Here is a 12,062-nt window from a genome sequence, read left to right on the forward strand (position 1 = left end):
CTGCGGGTCCTTGTGGTAAACAGTGTGCTACTTATCACAGCGATTTTTTCCATAGCTGTTGGATCAAACGAAAAGGTTCAATGGTTAAGATTAAAGAGGCAAGTTAGGATTTGGCGGGAAACGTGTGTCGTTGGTGTCAAGAGACTTATCACTCTAGCCATTGATTCATGGGTTAAGAAGTCGGGCGGATGTGAAACCTATATATTTTTGACACTTTTGTTTCTTTTCGGGTCCGTATCCAGACTCTTGTATTTTTATTTTGAGAGATGTAAGGTTTGGTTGTAGGGAGGGGGGCCTGTGCTTTGAGCCCGGTTTCAAGTTTTGATGGGGTCTCTCCATGGTCAACGACCATGCAAGAATGGATGTATTTTATGTACTTTATTTGAGGATTAATGAATTTGAAGGTCTGACTCTTGCATTAGCAAAAAAAAAAGAAACCATTCTATTTGATTGATCATTAGTCTCCCAAAAGAAATGTACAAAGACTTCTTCACGCCTTTAAATAGGCTATATTACATAACAATACCATTTCAAAACCATGGAAATCACAAACAATAAATTGACTCTATGATCTTAATTTTACTTGAATGTTTACATTGTGATCAATCTTAATCTCTATTCTTATGCTTTTCTCATAGCCAAACCTGCTTCTTTTATCATCCTTTCTCCAAAGTCAATCCTTGTATCTTTCTCCAAAGTCAATCCTTGTGACTTAGTAAATACCATACCATGTCACTCTTTCTTCCAAATATTAATTGTATCTTTCTCCAAAGTCAATCGTTGTGACTTATGGATTGTTAAGCCCACATGTAATAGGAATTGTTTGAGGTGATGAGTTGTGTCATGATACTTTCATATAATTATCAAATCTTACTCAAATATATGTACATGGTTATGGGGTGGAACTCCAAACTTATACATAATTATTTTCTACAATTTTAAGAGAATCATTTATGAGTTCTACATTAGTCCATATGTTTGATGTATGTGAAAATTTTAGAATCCCTGAATCATTACTGCAACAAAATGATATTACTTCTCGTACTTGTTACTCCATGCAAGTTATTTACTGTGTTCTACTGTAAATATTGAAGTAAATACAACTGAAACCTTCACTACTTAAATAATATACGGAAACAAGAGTTTGAACAAGAAAGAAATACGCAACACATGCCACCGTTATTTTTGGACAAATGTCCCCCAGAAAAACCCAATGTGGGAAAACCAGTGCAACAACTGAGAGTTTTTATTATTAAGAAGTAGTTTTCTGAATACAATTCATTGGATGCCAAACTGGCTATCTGATAGAGAGATAAACTAGGCAAAAAAATAATGAGATGATCTCACCATGTCACTTGAAGAACTGGCACTGATCTGCGCTGGAGATAAGCTTTTGAGTTGCCTCTTTGCAGTTCTGCGTCACTGGAACTGTGACTGTGTTTCACCTCTTTCTGATCCTCTGCTAGATGGAAACTTCAACTCTCTGGCCTCCTTGTCTTACACCCTAGCTCCAACACAAAATCCTGACTGTTCCTTAGCATAATTTTGATCTCCCTCTGATGCTCTGCACTACCACAACGTAGCTCTGTGTGGCCCTGCGTCAACCTCTCTGGATGTATTTCTTCCCTCTCTGCCTTGTACTCTCTGGACTAGGAAAACTTCCCTCCAGAAACTATCCCTAAAAGAAATATCCTCAATCTCTACTAACTATTGCATTGCCCTCTCTTAGAAATTGTATCTCTTGATCTCTCTCTGATGTGTTTTCCAAATGCCCATCAAGCCTCTTCTTATAATATTCTCGTTGAGTAACCAACAACCCAGGTTAGATTTTATTCAATGGCTAATATCATTTTGGCTTGATCCTCATCTTCTTCTAGAAGTTTGACCCTCAGTTTAATTAATACCCTTTAGTTATTTTAATTTCTTAAGTTTAGACTTAGGCATCTATTAAAAATAATTAATTATTTTAATAAAACTGTCTCTGGTTGGAATTCCCCAAAATGATTTATGGGTATTCTGGAATACATGTGTCCTAGCCTCCCTACAAATTTTGAGGCTTAGAGCACATCTGATGCTACTAGAAATCAACATTCCCTCTTAGCGAGGAATGTGCTCTAGTAATGCAACTTGTTGAAGCATCACCCTTCTTTGTAACATCTTCCTCTGCATTGTTTATGTCTGACATCACTACCCACCAACTACTATGCAAATGTTTCATCTATACTATTGCTGACCCTATCACTACCAACTCTACATGTGTACTTCAACCTCGTAAATGTTGCATATGTGTTGTTGCTGGCCCTGCCACTACCAACACTACATTTTCAATACAACCCTCTCCAACTGTTATTGTTGCTACAATGGCAACGAAAAAGAATATAAAATACTGAATAGGTGTTCAACATGATGCATCCGTTGCTGGAGTTCTGACTCCTGCTAGTCTCTGTGGTGTCCCTTTGAAGCCTCTACGTTTCTGTTGGCTCTACTCTATGTGAACTACACTATTGCCAACACTAGCTTTGCGTTGCTCTGATTCTGGAACTCCTAGCCACTACAACTGTCACTCCGACACTCCCCTGCATCAACTGACTTAGTCCATCTTGCTACTTCTGATATGGGCTCCTGTAGCAAGGTATTGATCCAAGAGGTGGACTCCTCAAGCATCCTGCACATTTGCACTTCTTTCGAACTAGAGTACTAGATCACCCCACTTCTCTTGTGGAGGTATCTGGGAAGCCATGGAAAACTCCTCCTCCTTTATCTTTGCGGTTCTGAATCATGTTCCTTTTCCTTGTCCTTCTTCTTGATAGGGCACTATGTAGCGTAGTGACCAAATTCACCACGCCGGAAACATTTGATCTTTTAGACATCCTTCTTCATTCTTCGATGCTCCTTCTACCCCTTTGATGCAAGGGATGCATTTTCTTCCTCCTCCTTGGGCTTCGTCCCACTGTTGCTGCTTCAATAGAGTTTTCACTTGGCTAAGTCTCGCCTCATCTCTTCCTGCTGAAGAGTAGCCAGCATCCCTTCCCAATTTGGTAATCTCTCTTTGCCCAGGATGCTCTGGACAAATACTTGCCATTCTTCTGAAACAGAATTCAGGACCAGCCTCACCATGTCGATAGGCTAAGGTGTTGACACCATAGTGCCCAACTAGTCTTGGATTTCTTGAAGTCTTTTGAGGAACAGATCAATGTATTCCCCCTTCTGCATCTGCATGGATCTCATCTTTTGCTCCAATTATAGCTTCTGCTACTCGGAAGATCCTTCATATAACGTAGCCAATGTTTCCCACATTTGTCAGGTAGTATCCTTGCCGGCAATGTGACACACTACGTGATCTCTCACTCCATCGAGGATCAATAATTTGGCCTTTACCATCTCACCCTTGTACTGTGTTATCACTCACTGCCTTATCAGCTTCAATTACCTCAAGTAAACAAAAGAAGTGAAGTTTGATGCCAATTTTTTAGGCCACGTAAGGTATTAGAGCCAAATCGTGTCCTCCCCATTGTGTAGTGCTCGGAAAGAGATTTCCAATGGTATATAGAAGTCCATAAAAAGGACTCCTGGATCAGAAGTTAGAGCTTGTTGAAGATTGCCTTTGGAAAACCTAGAAAACCAGGAAAAAACATCAAAGGGACAAAGGAAAATCACATTGGAGGGCCCTGCAATCCCGCAGTCCCGCATCCCCCATGACGATGACCGCACATCACGCAGGTCCTGCATCATGCATGTTGGCGACCCTGCATCCCGCATGTCGGCAACCCTATAGTCCTGTATCCTGCAAATCGGCGAATCAACGGTGTTTTGAACTTAAAATACTTGCGAACTGTCGATCTCGCGATATAGGGGTACATCGCCAGGGAGGCCAAAAATTAATTTATAAAGGAAATGCTTGAAAAAATAAAGGTCGGGTCACCCCCCTTCTCTCTCCTCCATGTGGCATTAGTGCACCGACATATCGACAATCTGCAGGGTTTTTACTCTAAAGACCGTGCAAGGGCCAATTCTACGATACAATGTAAAAGTTCCGGGGAGGGCCGAAATTCGTTAACAAAGAAAATGGACGCGAAAGTAGGGCCTATAGGGGGCCACGTGGGGCTTATGATTGGTCCTCAAAGCTAACATGGTAGCTAACATCATCAATGACATGGAAATATGGATGCTGACGTGGCAAGGGACACATGTCACTTAGTTTCAGCGTTTTTAGGGGTCCTATGGGGCCATTTCCGGGTGACATGTGTCACAACTCAGAGGGTAACACGTGGAAACAATGACATCATCCCTCATGTCGGTGATCGCAGGAAATGAAAATTCTTCCCTTCGTCGATACTCCTACATGGCTACGATTGCCATAACAACCCCAGATTCGATATTTCATAGGTTCTATTTGATAAATATTTCGTGTCTGAACTTTAGCCATTGCATTGTAAGAGGAAATTAAAGGGCATTTCGCATTATAAAAGAAAAACACCGTTAGACATAGGTTTAAAGGCCTTAGCGCCTGAAAGGTTAAGCCCCTGGTCTTAGCCCGTGGTTATATGAAGAAAAACGAGATAAGGGTGCTACACCAAAGGGGGACTTAAAGGGAAGTCATAGCACACTTGTTTCTTGTTATTCCCGTGTTAAAGGCCCGCATTTGAAGAACTCCCAGGTACACCATGAAACACAACACCAGGATTTTCAAGGCACCGATAGTATTTAATAGAGATTTAAAGTTTGTGATGGGTCGACAACTATGGTTTTAAGAAGAGCAGGTGGTGCATTCAAGGCACGGGATGGGCTGATCCAGAAAAAGCTCACTGTGACATGAATTTGGAAGTCAGCGCTGAATGAAATAAAGGCAGAAATGATAGAGTTGGTCCCGACAATAAATTTGATAGTAAATAATGGGGGATGGTGCAATCAAAGTAGGTGTGGGCGCATTCATGAGAAAACTATTCTGCAACACACCTCCATAGTCAGCGCCGAAAGCATATAAAGGACAATAGACAATAAACAGGTCAAGTAGCATGGGAAGCACACTGTGACAGGTACAAGGCCTAATCTGAATCTTTCACAAGGATATCAAAGGACTCCTTCCTCCATTCTTCCTCCTGTTTCTTTTTTACTTTCTGTAGTTTCCTATTTCCAGGAAGGGATTTGATCCCAATTGTAATCTTTAGGTATCATAGGCTTACACTGGTCGAGAGAGCTAGTCTAGCAGATAGCTGGTGCTCTTGCTCAAATAGTTTTTTATTGTAACTGAAGCTCTACCCCTTTCCTTATAAATAGGGGGAGCAATATTATAGAGAGTTTTCCGAATTTCTCACTCGCAAGGTCTGAGTTCTGTGATGCCATTTGGTTCTAATATGTTTATTCATGGTGAGTTCATTGATATTGTGCCAAATGTATGGATTTGTTATTTGGACCCTATGGATTAATGAAACTCCCTGTTGATTCCAATCATAGTGGAACATGTTTTCTTGGTAATTTCATTTCACTTGTGTATTTCTTTCGTTGAAATAGTTTTAATGGAGCTATTGGTTTCTTGTTGGTTCATGAATTTATCTTAGCTGCTCAATAGTAAACAATACCTGTGCATATCACAGATTTACCTATGTTATTCATTAGCATGCAGTACATGTAGAATTACATATTTACTTGTGTTTGTGATTAACTTACAATACCTATGGTGGCTCAAATTTACTTTGGATGTTAAGAAGAGAATGATACCCATATTAATATTGCTTGTTCCATTGCCCAATCCATCATCTCTCATTTTCCAAGACACTCCACCTCTCATGGAGACACCTCCTCCTCCTCCTCCTCCTCCCATGCAGACAACTCCTCCTATAATGGAAGGTCCACCTCCTCCTCTCATGTTTCTTCCGGTTAAAGTTAATAACGTCTGTATAAATATATTATGCAGTGGTTGACAATGCTATCACGTCATTCAATCTATTCCATGTTGTGAAAAATTTTCTCGTGACCTCTTATAAGGTCTTTTTGTAATAAAAGTAGTCTGTGTTTTTTACTTGTAAAAGCTGCTGGCATCGTTTGTCTCATTCGGCCTTTTGCTGTTGTAATTATATGTTCATTTCTCATGGGCATTCACATTTAGGCTTTCAGAGGTTTTCAATAGGTTTTCCTTTGTATTGAAGTTGGCAGACTTCCCTATGAACAAATAACATCTCTCAACTAGTAGCTGGACAGACGATTGTTTTTGTGTTCATGAAAACAATATCAATATGAATAGAATAGCTGTTATACCTAGCTAAGAATTTTCTTTATTATGTTGTTGAGAAGTTTATATAGAAAATCAACCATTTTCTTTATTAATATAGATTGAATGGGGTTAATCGTTAAGAGTATGTGTTTTTTTAGGAGGTCACAGGTTCAAAACTAAAATGGTAGAGTATGTATGTCTTAGTAAACTTAACTTAATAGTCAAATAACTACCGAGAAATAAATTTTTCCCACAAACAAAAAAATCTCACACACCAATTTAATAAATGTTTAACTTGATCCTCACCCTTGAAAATTCTTTAAAATTTTTCTATCTCAACAAAACACTTGTTTGGACAACATTGAGGTAGTTGGAACTTTATGAAAAGTACATACTTTTTTTATATGAGATAGTTATGAATCCAACTCTGCACTAAAAGTGTACGATACACATTGTTTGTTATTCGTGACACAACTTAAGAACCATATATCATTGTTCTTGTCATACATTTTAAAAATATCAACTCCAATGATGATGACAATAAAAAACCAATATTATATGGAAATAGTTAAATTTAAACAAAATTGTTTTTAGTGTGTTATTTTGGAAGTTTTTCTGGTGGGTTTTTCTGATTTAATTTCTCTAAAATTTGGCAGGAATTTATTGAAATCACAAGTTTTATAGGTAACTCCTACACAATCCAAGTTCCCTAGGGGTTTTTCAAGGTGTTGAATCCATATATACAATGAAATAACGAGTTTAAAGAACACAAATCAAGATTTCACCTAAAATTTTTCAGCTAGATTCCGTCATCACAAATTCCAAAAAATCGCACTAAATACAACTCCAATCTAAACATTGTAACATATTAAGTGTATATTTCAAATTTATAACATGTGGGTGTGAGAAATTTTGATTTTAAAAAAATGAATTGATAATATCACATGTGGGTTTAAAGATTTTTTTTTTTTAAATGATTAGATAATATTCAATTTCAAGAAAAAAAATTTCAATTAAATTAAGCATATAAAAAATATATAAACAAGTTTTGAGTTTCAAACTTCCTTCTAAACTCATATTAAATCAATACTTAAAAATTTAATCTCTAAACTCATATTAAATCAGTACTTAAATTAAACTAATTCATTTAACAACAATTAAATATATTGAAACCATTACGTGAATGGTTTGGTTTAGTTGCAACTAATCCGTTACCAATTTAAAAAAAAAACGGGTTCATAAATGGTTTCTATGCGCGGAACACTAATCGATTGTGTTCGCCATCAATTCTATTTCATTATTCGGGGCTTCACATATGATGAAAACAACTCTGCTTTAGATACAGCAATCGATTCGTTTCATTAATTTTCGTGGACCCGACCAGTGAAGTTAATGAATTTTATGAATAAACGACGTGATACATTTTGCGGATATCAATTTTGATGTTTGTGTTGTTTTTCTATTCAATGATAATGTCCGAGCTTGCATGGCATATTACCCTGTCAGAGAAATGTAATCTCATACTTGGCAGTGTTGCATTTTATCAAGCTTTGTTTTACATACTTATTTTTCTTAGTTCAAGTTTGTTGTATTTATCCAATTAAAATTATAATAAGATTATTTAATATTTCTAAACAATTATTTGACTTTATATTCAGAGAACAGAATTGCCTCCTGAGATACCTTATGTAGCAACATTGACCCTCACATAGAGTTCTAACATTGCATATGGATTTTGTTTGGATATTTCATAAAGCGCATCCTTTCCCACAGCCTACTTACACATCATTTCTTCCCTTCATATGTCTTTTTCTTACTCTATCTATGAAATGTGTTTTCCCCTATGATGTGTTGGGTGAAGTGTGGTTAGTGATGGCATCACTATATATATATATATATATATATATATATATATTTTTTTTTTTTTTTTTTTTTTTTTTTGTGGTGTTTTTCGTGTTGTTTGTTGTTTTTGTTATTTATTTATTGGGTATATACTAAAGTTTTTAATACATTAAGTTTAATGTTAATTAATTGTACAAATAAATAAAGTTAGTATTTTGATTATATAAGTTTGTTTTGGTATTTTTATCTATTTTTGATTTTTTTGGTGGTGTTGTGTTCAGTTTTTGTGTGAAGTATTTTTTCGAGAGTGTTGTTGGTTGGTTGAAAGCTGCAATATGCTTTGTCAAAGAGGTCACCCATGGCAGGGAGGAGGCCATCATGGGAGAGGAATCCACGAGGAAGAAGGAGAGTTAGTAGCCCCGCAAGGAGACTTGCTTGCAATGTGGACCTGCCATCTCCATGTGACTCTATTGAGACCTAAATTCGCCTCCTCTAGCACTCCGTTGACCAACTTTTACAAGCTCAACATCTGGATTATGCCAACCACTTCATCTTCTTTCCATACGTCCTGCACAACTAGGAGCTTATCCTTGATCGTGAAGCATCCCTATGAAGGAACCAACATCGTCTTCAAGCCCATATGGATGGATTTGAAACACGTATGGCTCATATGGAATCTCACATACATGATGCCTTCCACAAGCTAGTAGATCGAGAGATCGAGGAAAATAACCCTATTGTGAAAATGTGCTACAACGAAAGTAGTCTCTCTCTAGTTTTTGGACAAATTTTATGCCTAGTGGACTATGGAGTGCAAGAAATCTAGTTTTTTGAGACTACTATTTAAAAAAAAATTAAAGAAATATATTTTAAACCTTTATTTTTCTCTCAAGGATTTCATGTGGTAGTTGATAGTTAATCAGAATCTACATATCTCACTTTGAAAGATTGAAGAAGACATGTTCGTGAAAATATATTGATAACAAATTAATATGAACTGATATTATAAGTGAAAAATGAAACTCACTTTTAATACAAATTTCATAATCATATCTCTCCATAACAGTGGTGAGTCATGAATGTGTATAATTAATATCTATTTACTATGTTAGTCATGGTTCATTCATATGAAAAATATATTGTTGGCATATTAATGAGTTTATAATCAAAATAACTTATGTGCAAAATAGGTTGTGTATTATAATATGTTTTTCCTTTTTTTATTTTTTATTTAAGCTTTGTTCTAAATATATTTCTAATTTTATTAATGATTAAGAGAGTTAAAAAATGCACCAATTAGAATTTTCTTCTATGTCTATATTTTTGTGGTTAGATTTCAATCAACTAGATCTTAATAATGTTGGCTTTTTGATTCAGGTTTGATGCTATGGCACAAGTGTTGTACTTGATGACAATTCACTCAAGTGGCAGATCTCTGTTCAGGCTCTCAAAATCATAAAAAATGAGATACCCGCAAGTGATCCTAAGAGAAGCTGCAGACCCGCAGGTACGCTGACCAAGAAGTGCGGACATATCCGCAGGTTCTCTGTTCATAAGGTGCGGACCCCAGTTCACTCACTCTAATGCAAAGAAGCGCGCACACATGGGGTTTCTTATGCTTGGCCCTTGGTATTTAGCCCTTCGATCATGATCCTATGGTTTTGGTCTGTGGTATAGGATCTAAAATATTGGACCCCGGTTTGGATCCCTTGTATTGGTTTTCGATGGTTTTGTCCCATGGTGTGGATAAGGGCTTGCCTATAAAAAGGAAAGGAGATCACTTGGCTATACACTTGTGAAAATTGAATATCTTAAGATCTGAAATTTTGGGTGATCGGTTTTAAAAGCTAGATCTAAATCAAGGTGAATTTTAAGGTGAATTTATTGATAGGTCGTGATCTCTAGGGTGCATGATCAGATCTGTGGATCTCACTGTCTGTGGCACATTGGAAGACTGTTAATTTGGCTCTATTTAGAGGTCCGTAGGCTATCCACAGTGCAGGTGCGGGGGTCCGCAGTGCAGCAGAAGGCGCAGGTGCGGGGATCCGCAGCGCAGCAGAAGGCGCAGGTGCAAGGTACGCAGCGCAGAAGAAGGCACAGTGTGGAGGTACGCAGGGGAATAGAAGGACCAGGTGTGGAGGTACGCTGTCAGGCAGACAGTGCAGGTGCAGATCTGAGCAGAGGTACGCAGGGTAGCAGAAGGAGTAGGTGCGGAGGTACGCAGAGCAGAAGAAGGACTAGGTGCGGATCTGCGCAGTTTAGACACAGAAGAGTTGCGGATATTCGCAGGCCTCTATTGGTGAAGTTGCGGACCTTTCTTGAAACATTTGTTGGCTGTCTTTTATCTATTGCTGAAGAGTTCTGGGTTTAGATTACTAGTATTGCTGATCTGGTTACTGCATTCTGAGAAGTTATTGGTTGATTCATTGGTTGATTGAAAAAGTTGATTGGGTGATTCACATGTACTTGATGATTATTTGATGTTCATGGATCCAGTTTGAAAATTTATGAAAAGTGGTCCTTGGAAGAAAAGAAGTAGGGGGTTGTAGCTCCCTTCCAGGAGAGACTGGAAAACGAGAGAGGGTTGTAGCTCTCTGCAGGTTGCAGCCTACGTACTGGTAAAGGACTGCACCAGTACAAAATCATTGTAAAAGAAGTTTCTAATTGAAAGAAGATAGAGACATATTGCAACAGGTGGTTTTCACCCACATTGGGTTTCCACCTTATATCTGGTGTTCTTTGGTGTGATTATCTGTTTTTCTTGTTCTTGCTCATTATTATATGGTACTGACATACAAACTAATGATCAATATCTGAAGAATAACTTAAAGTATAAATATGGAAGATATATTGAAAAGTTATAGTGATCTGATAACACTGATTCACCCCCCCCCCCCCCAGTATTATTTCCAACAAATAAAATATATTTAAAAACCTTTAAAATAAATTTTTATGGTCAAAGTTCCTATTAATTTTGTGGAATTATAACTTATACAAAATTCCTACCTGAATTACATAAAATTTTCAATAAAAAAATTGTCGAGGTTTTCTACTTTTTAACTAAATCCATTACTAATCACTTATTCATTAGTTAGATAATAAATGTACTCATACTTATAAAGTTAAAGACATTTCCCCACTAGATTTAGGATTGATGGTGAATGGATGCACTGTTAAGGCACTTCATGCCAAAAGATTGCCAGTTCAAATCCCTTGTGGGTGCTTACCCCACAAAAAGGAACAAATATTTATATCCACTAAGTTAGAGCTCTGCAACCCTCTGAGAACAGTTCGGTAAACCCTAACTACAATCAAGGAGGGCTAGCTTGGAGGGGGTGTCTCCCTGTTATAGACATTTTTGTGCCTAACAGCATGGAGCATGAAATGTCAATAATCTGAGGGATCCAAAGTCCCTAAACATGTTGTTCTTACCCTTAGAGGAACAAGGTCAGCAAACCACAGCACTGAAAATCAGTTCTCCACCTGAAAACACTCAAAAACAGGCTATTTCTGGATCATGTCAGCTGCTCCACTGAGCATCTGCGCTGAATGTCAACTGCTCCACTCTGTACCTGCGCTGAATGTCAAAACTAATGAAGGCTACCTGCGCTGGGCGAGATTGGCCAAGTGTTACAGTCATTCTGCAAGGTGTCAACTGCCTAGGAAGCTTCCAAACTGACACTTGGGTCAAGGAATTCGCCTTGTGATGAGTAAGAGGGTCTTGGTCTCCAAGTGGAAGCAAGAATCTCCAAGTGGACTCAAGAACTGAAGATTAACTGAAGTAGGAGAGGACACTAGTCAGCCTCATGTCAGTCTCAAGCTGACTCATGCTTTCTCCAAAACTTCTATATATAGAGCTCTCTCATGAGGTCTATGGAGGCTGGAATTTTGTGCAAGTAAGGAAGTGCTGTTGGTTTGAGTATAGAGCTATTGGGTGATTTGCTTGAAGGAGGTGAAGAGGAGATTTCTTTCTGCTGGGAGGTGTTGCTGGATTGGGCCTATTATGGTT

The sequence above is a fragment of the Pinus tabuliformis genome, chromosome 2_2 (genome assembly GCF_031772625.1).
Source record: "Pinus tabuliformis cultivar Carrire ecotype Pingquan chromosome 2_2, CPIR1, whole genome shotgun sequence".
Lineage (NCBI taxonomy): Eukaryota > Viridiplantae > Streptophyta > Pinopsida > Pinales > Pinaceae > Pinus > Pinus tabuliformis.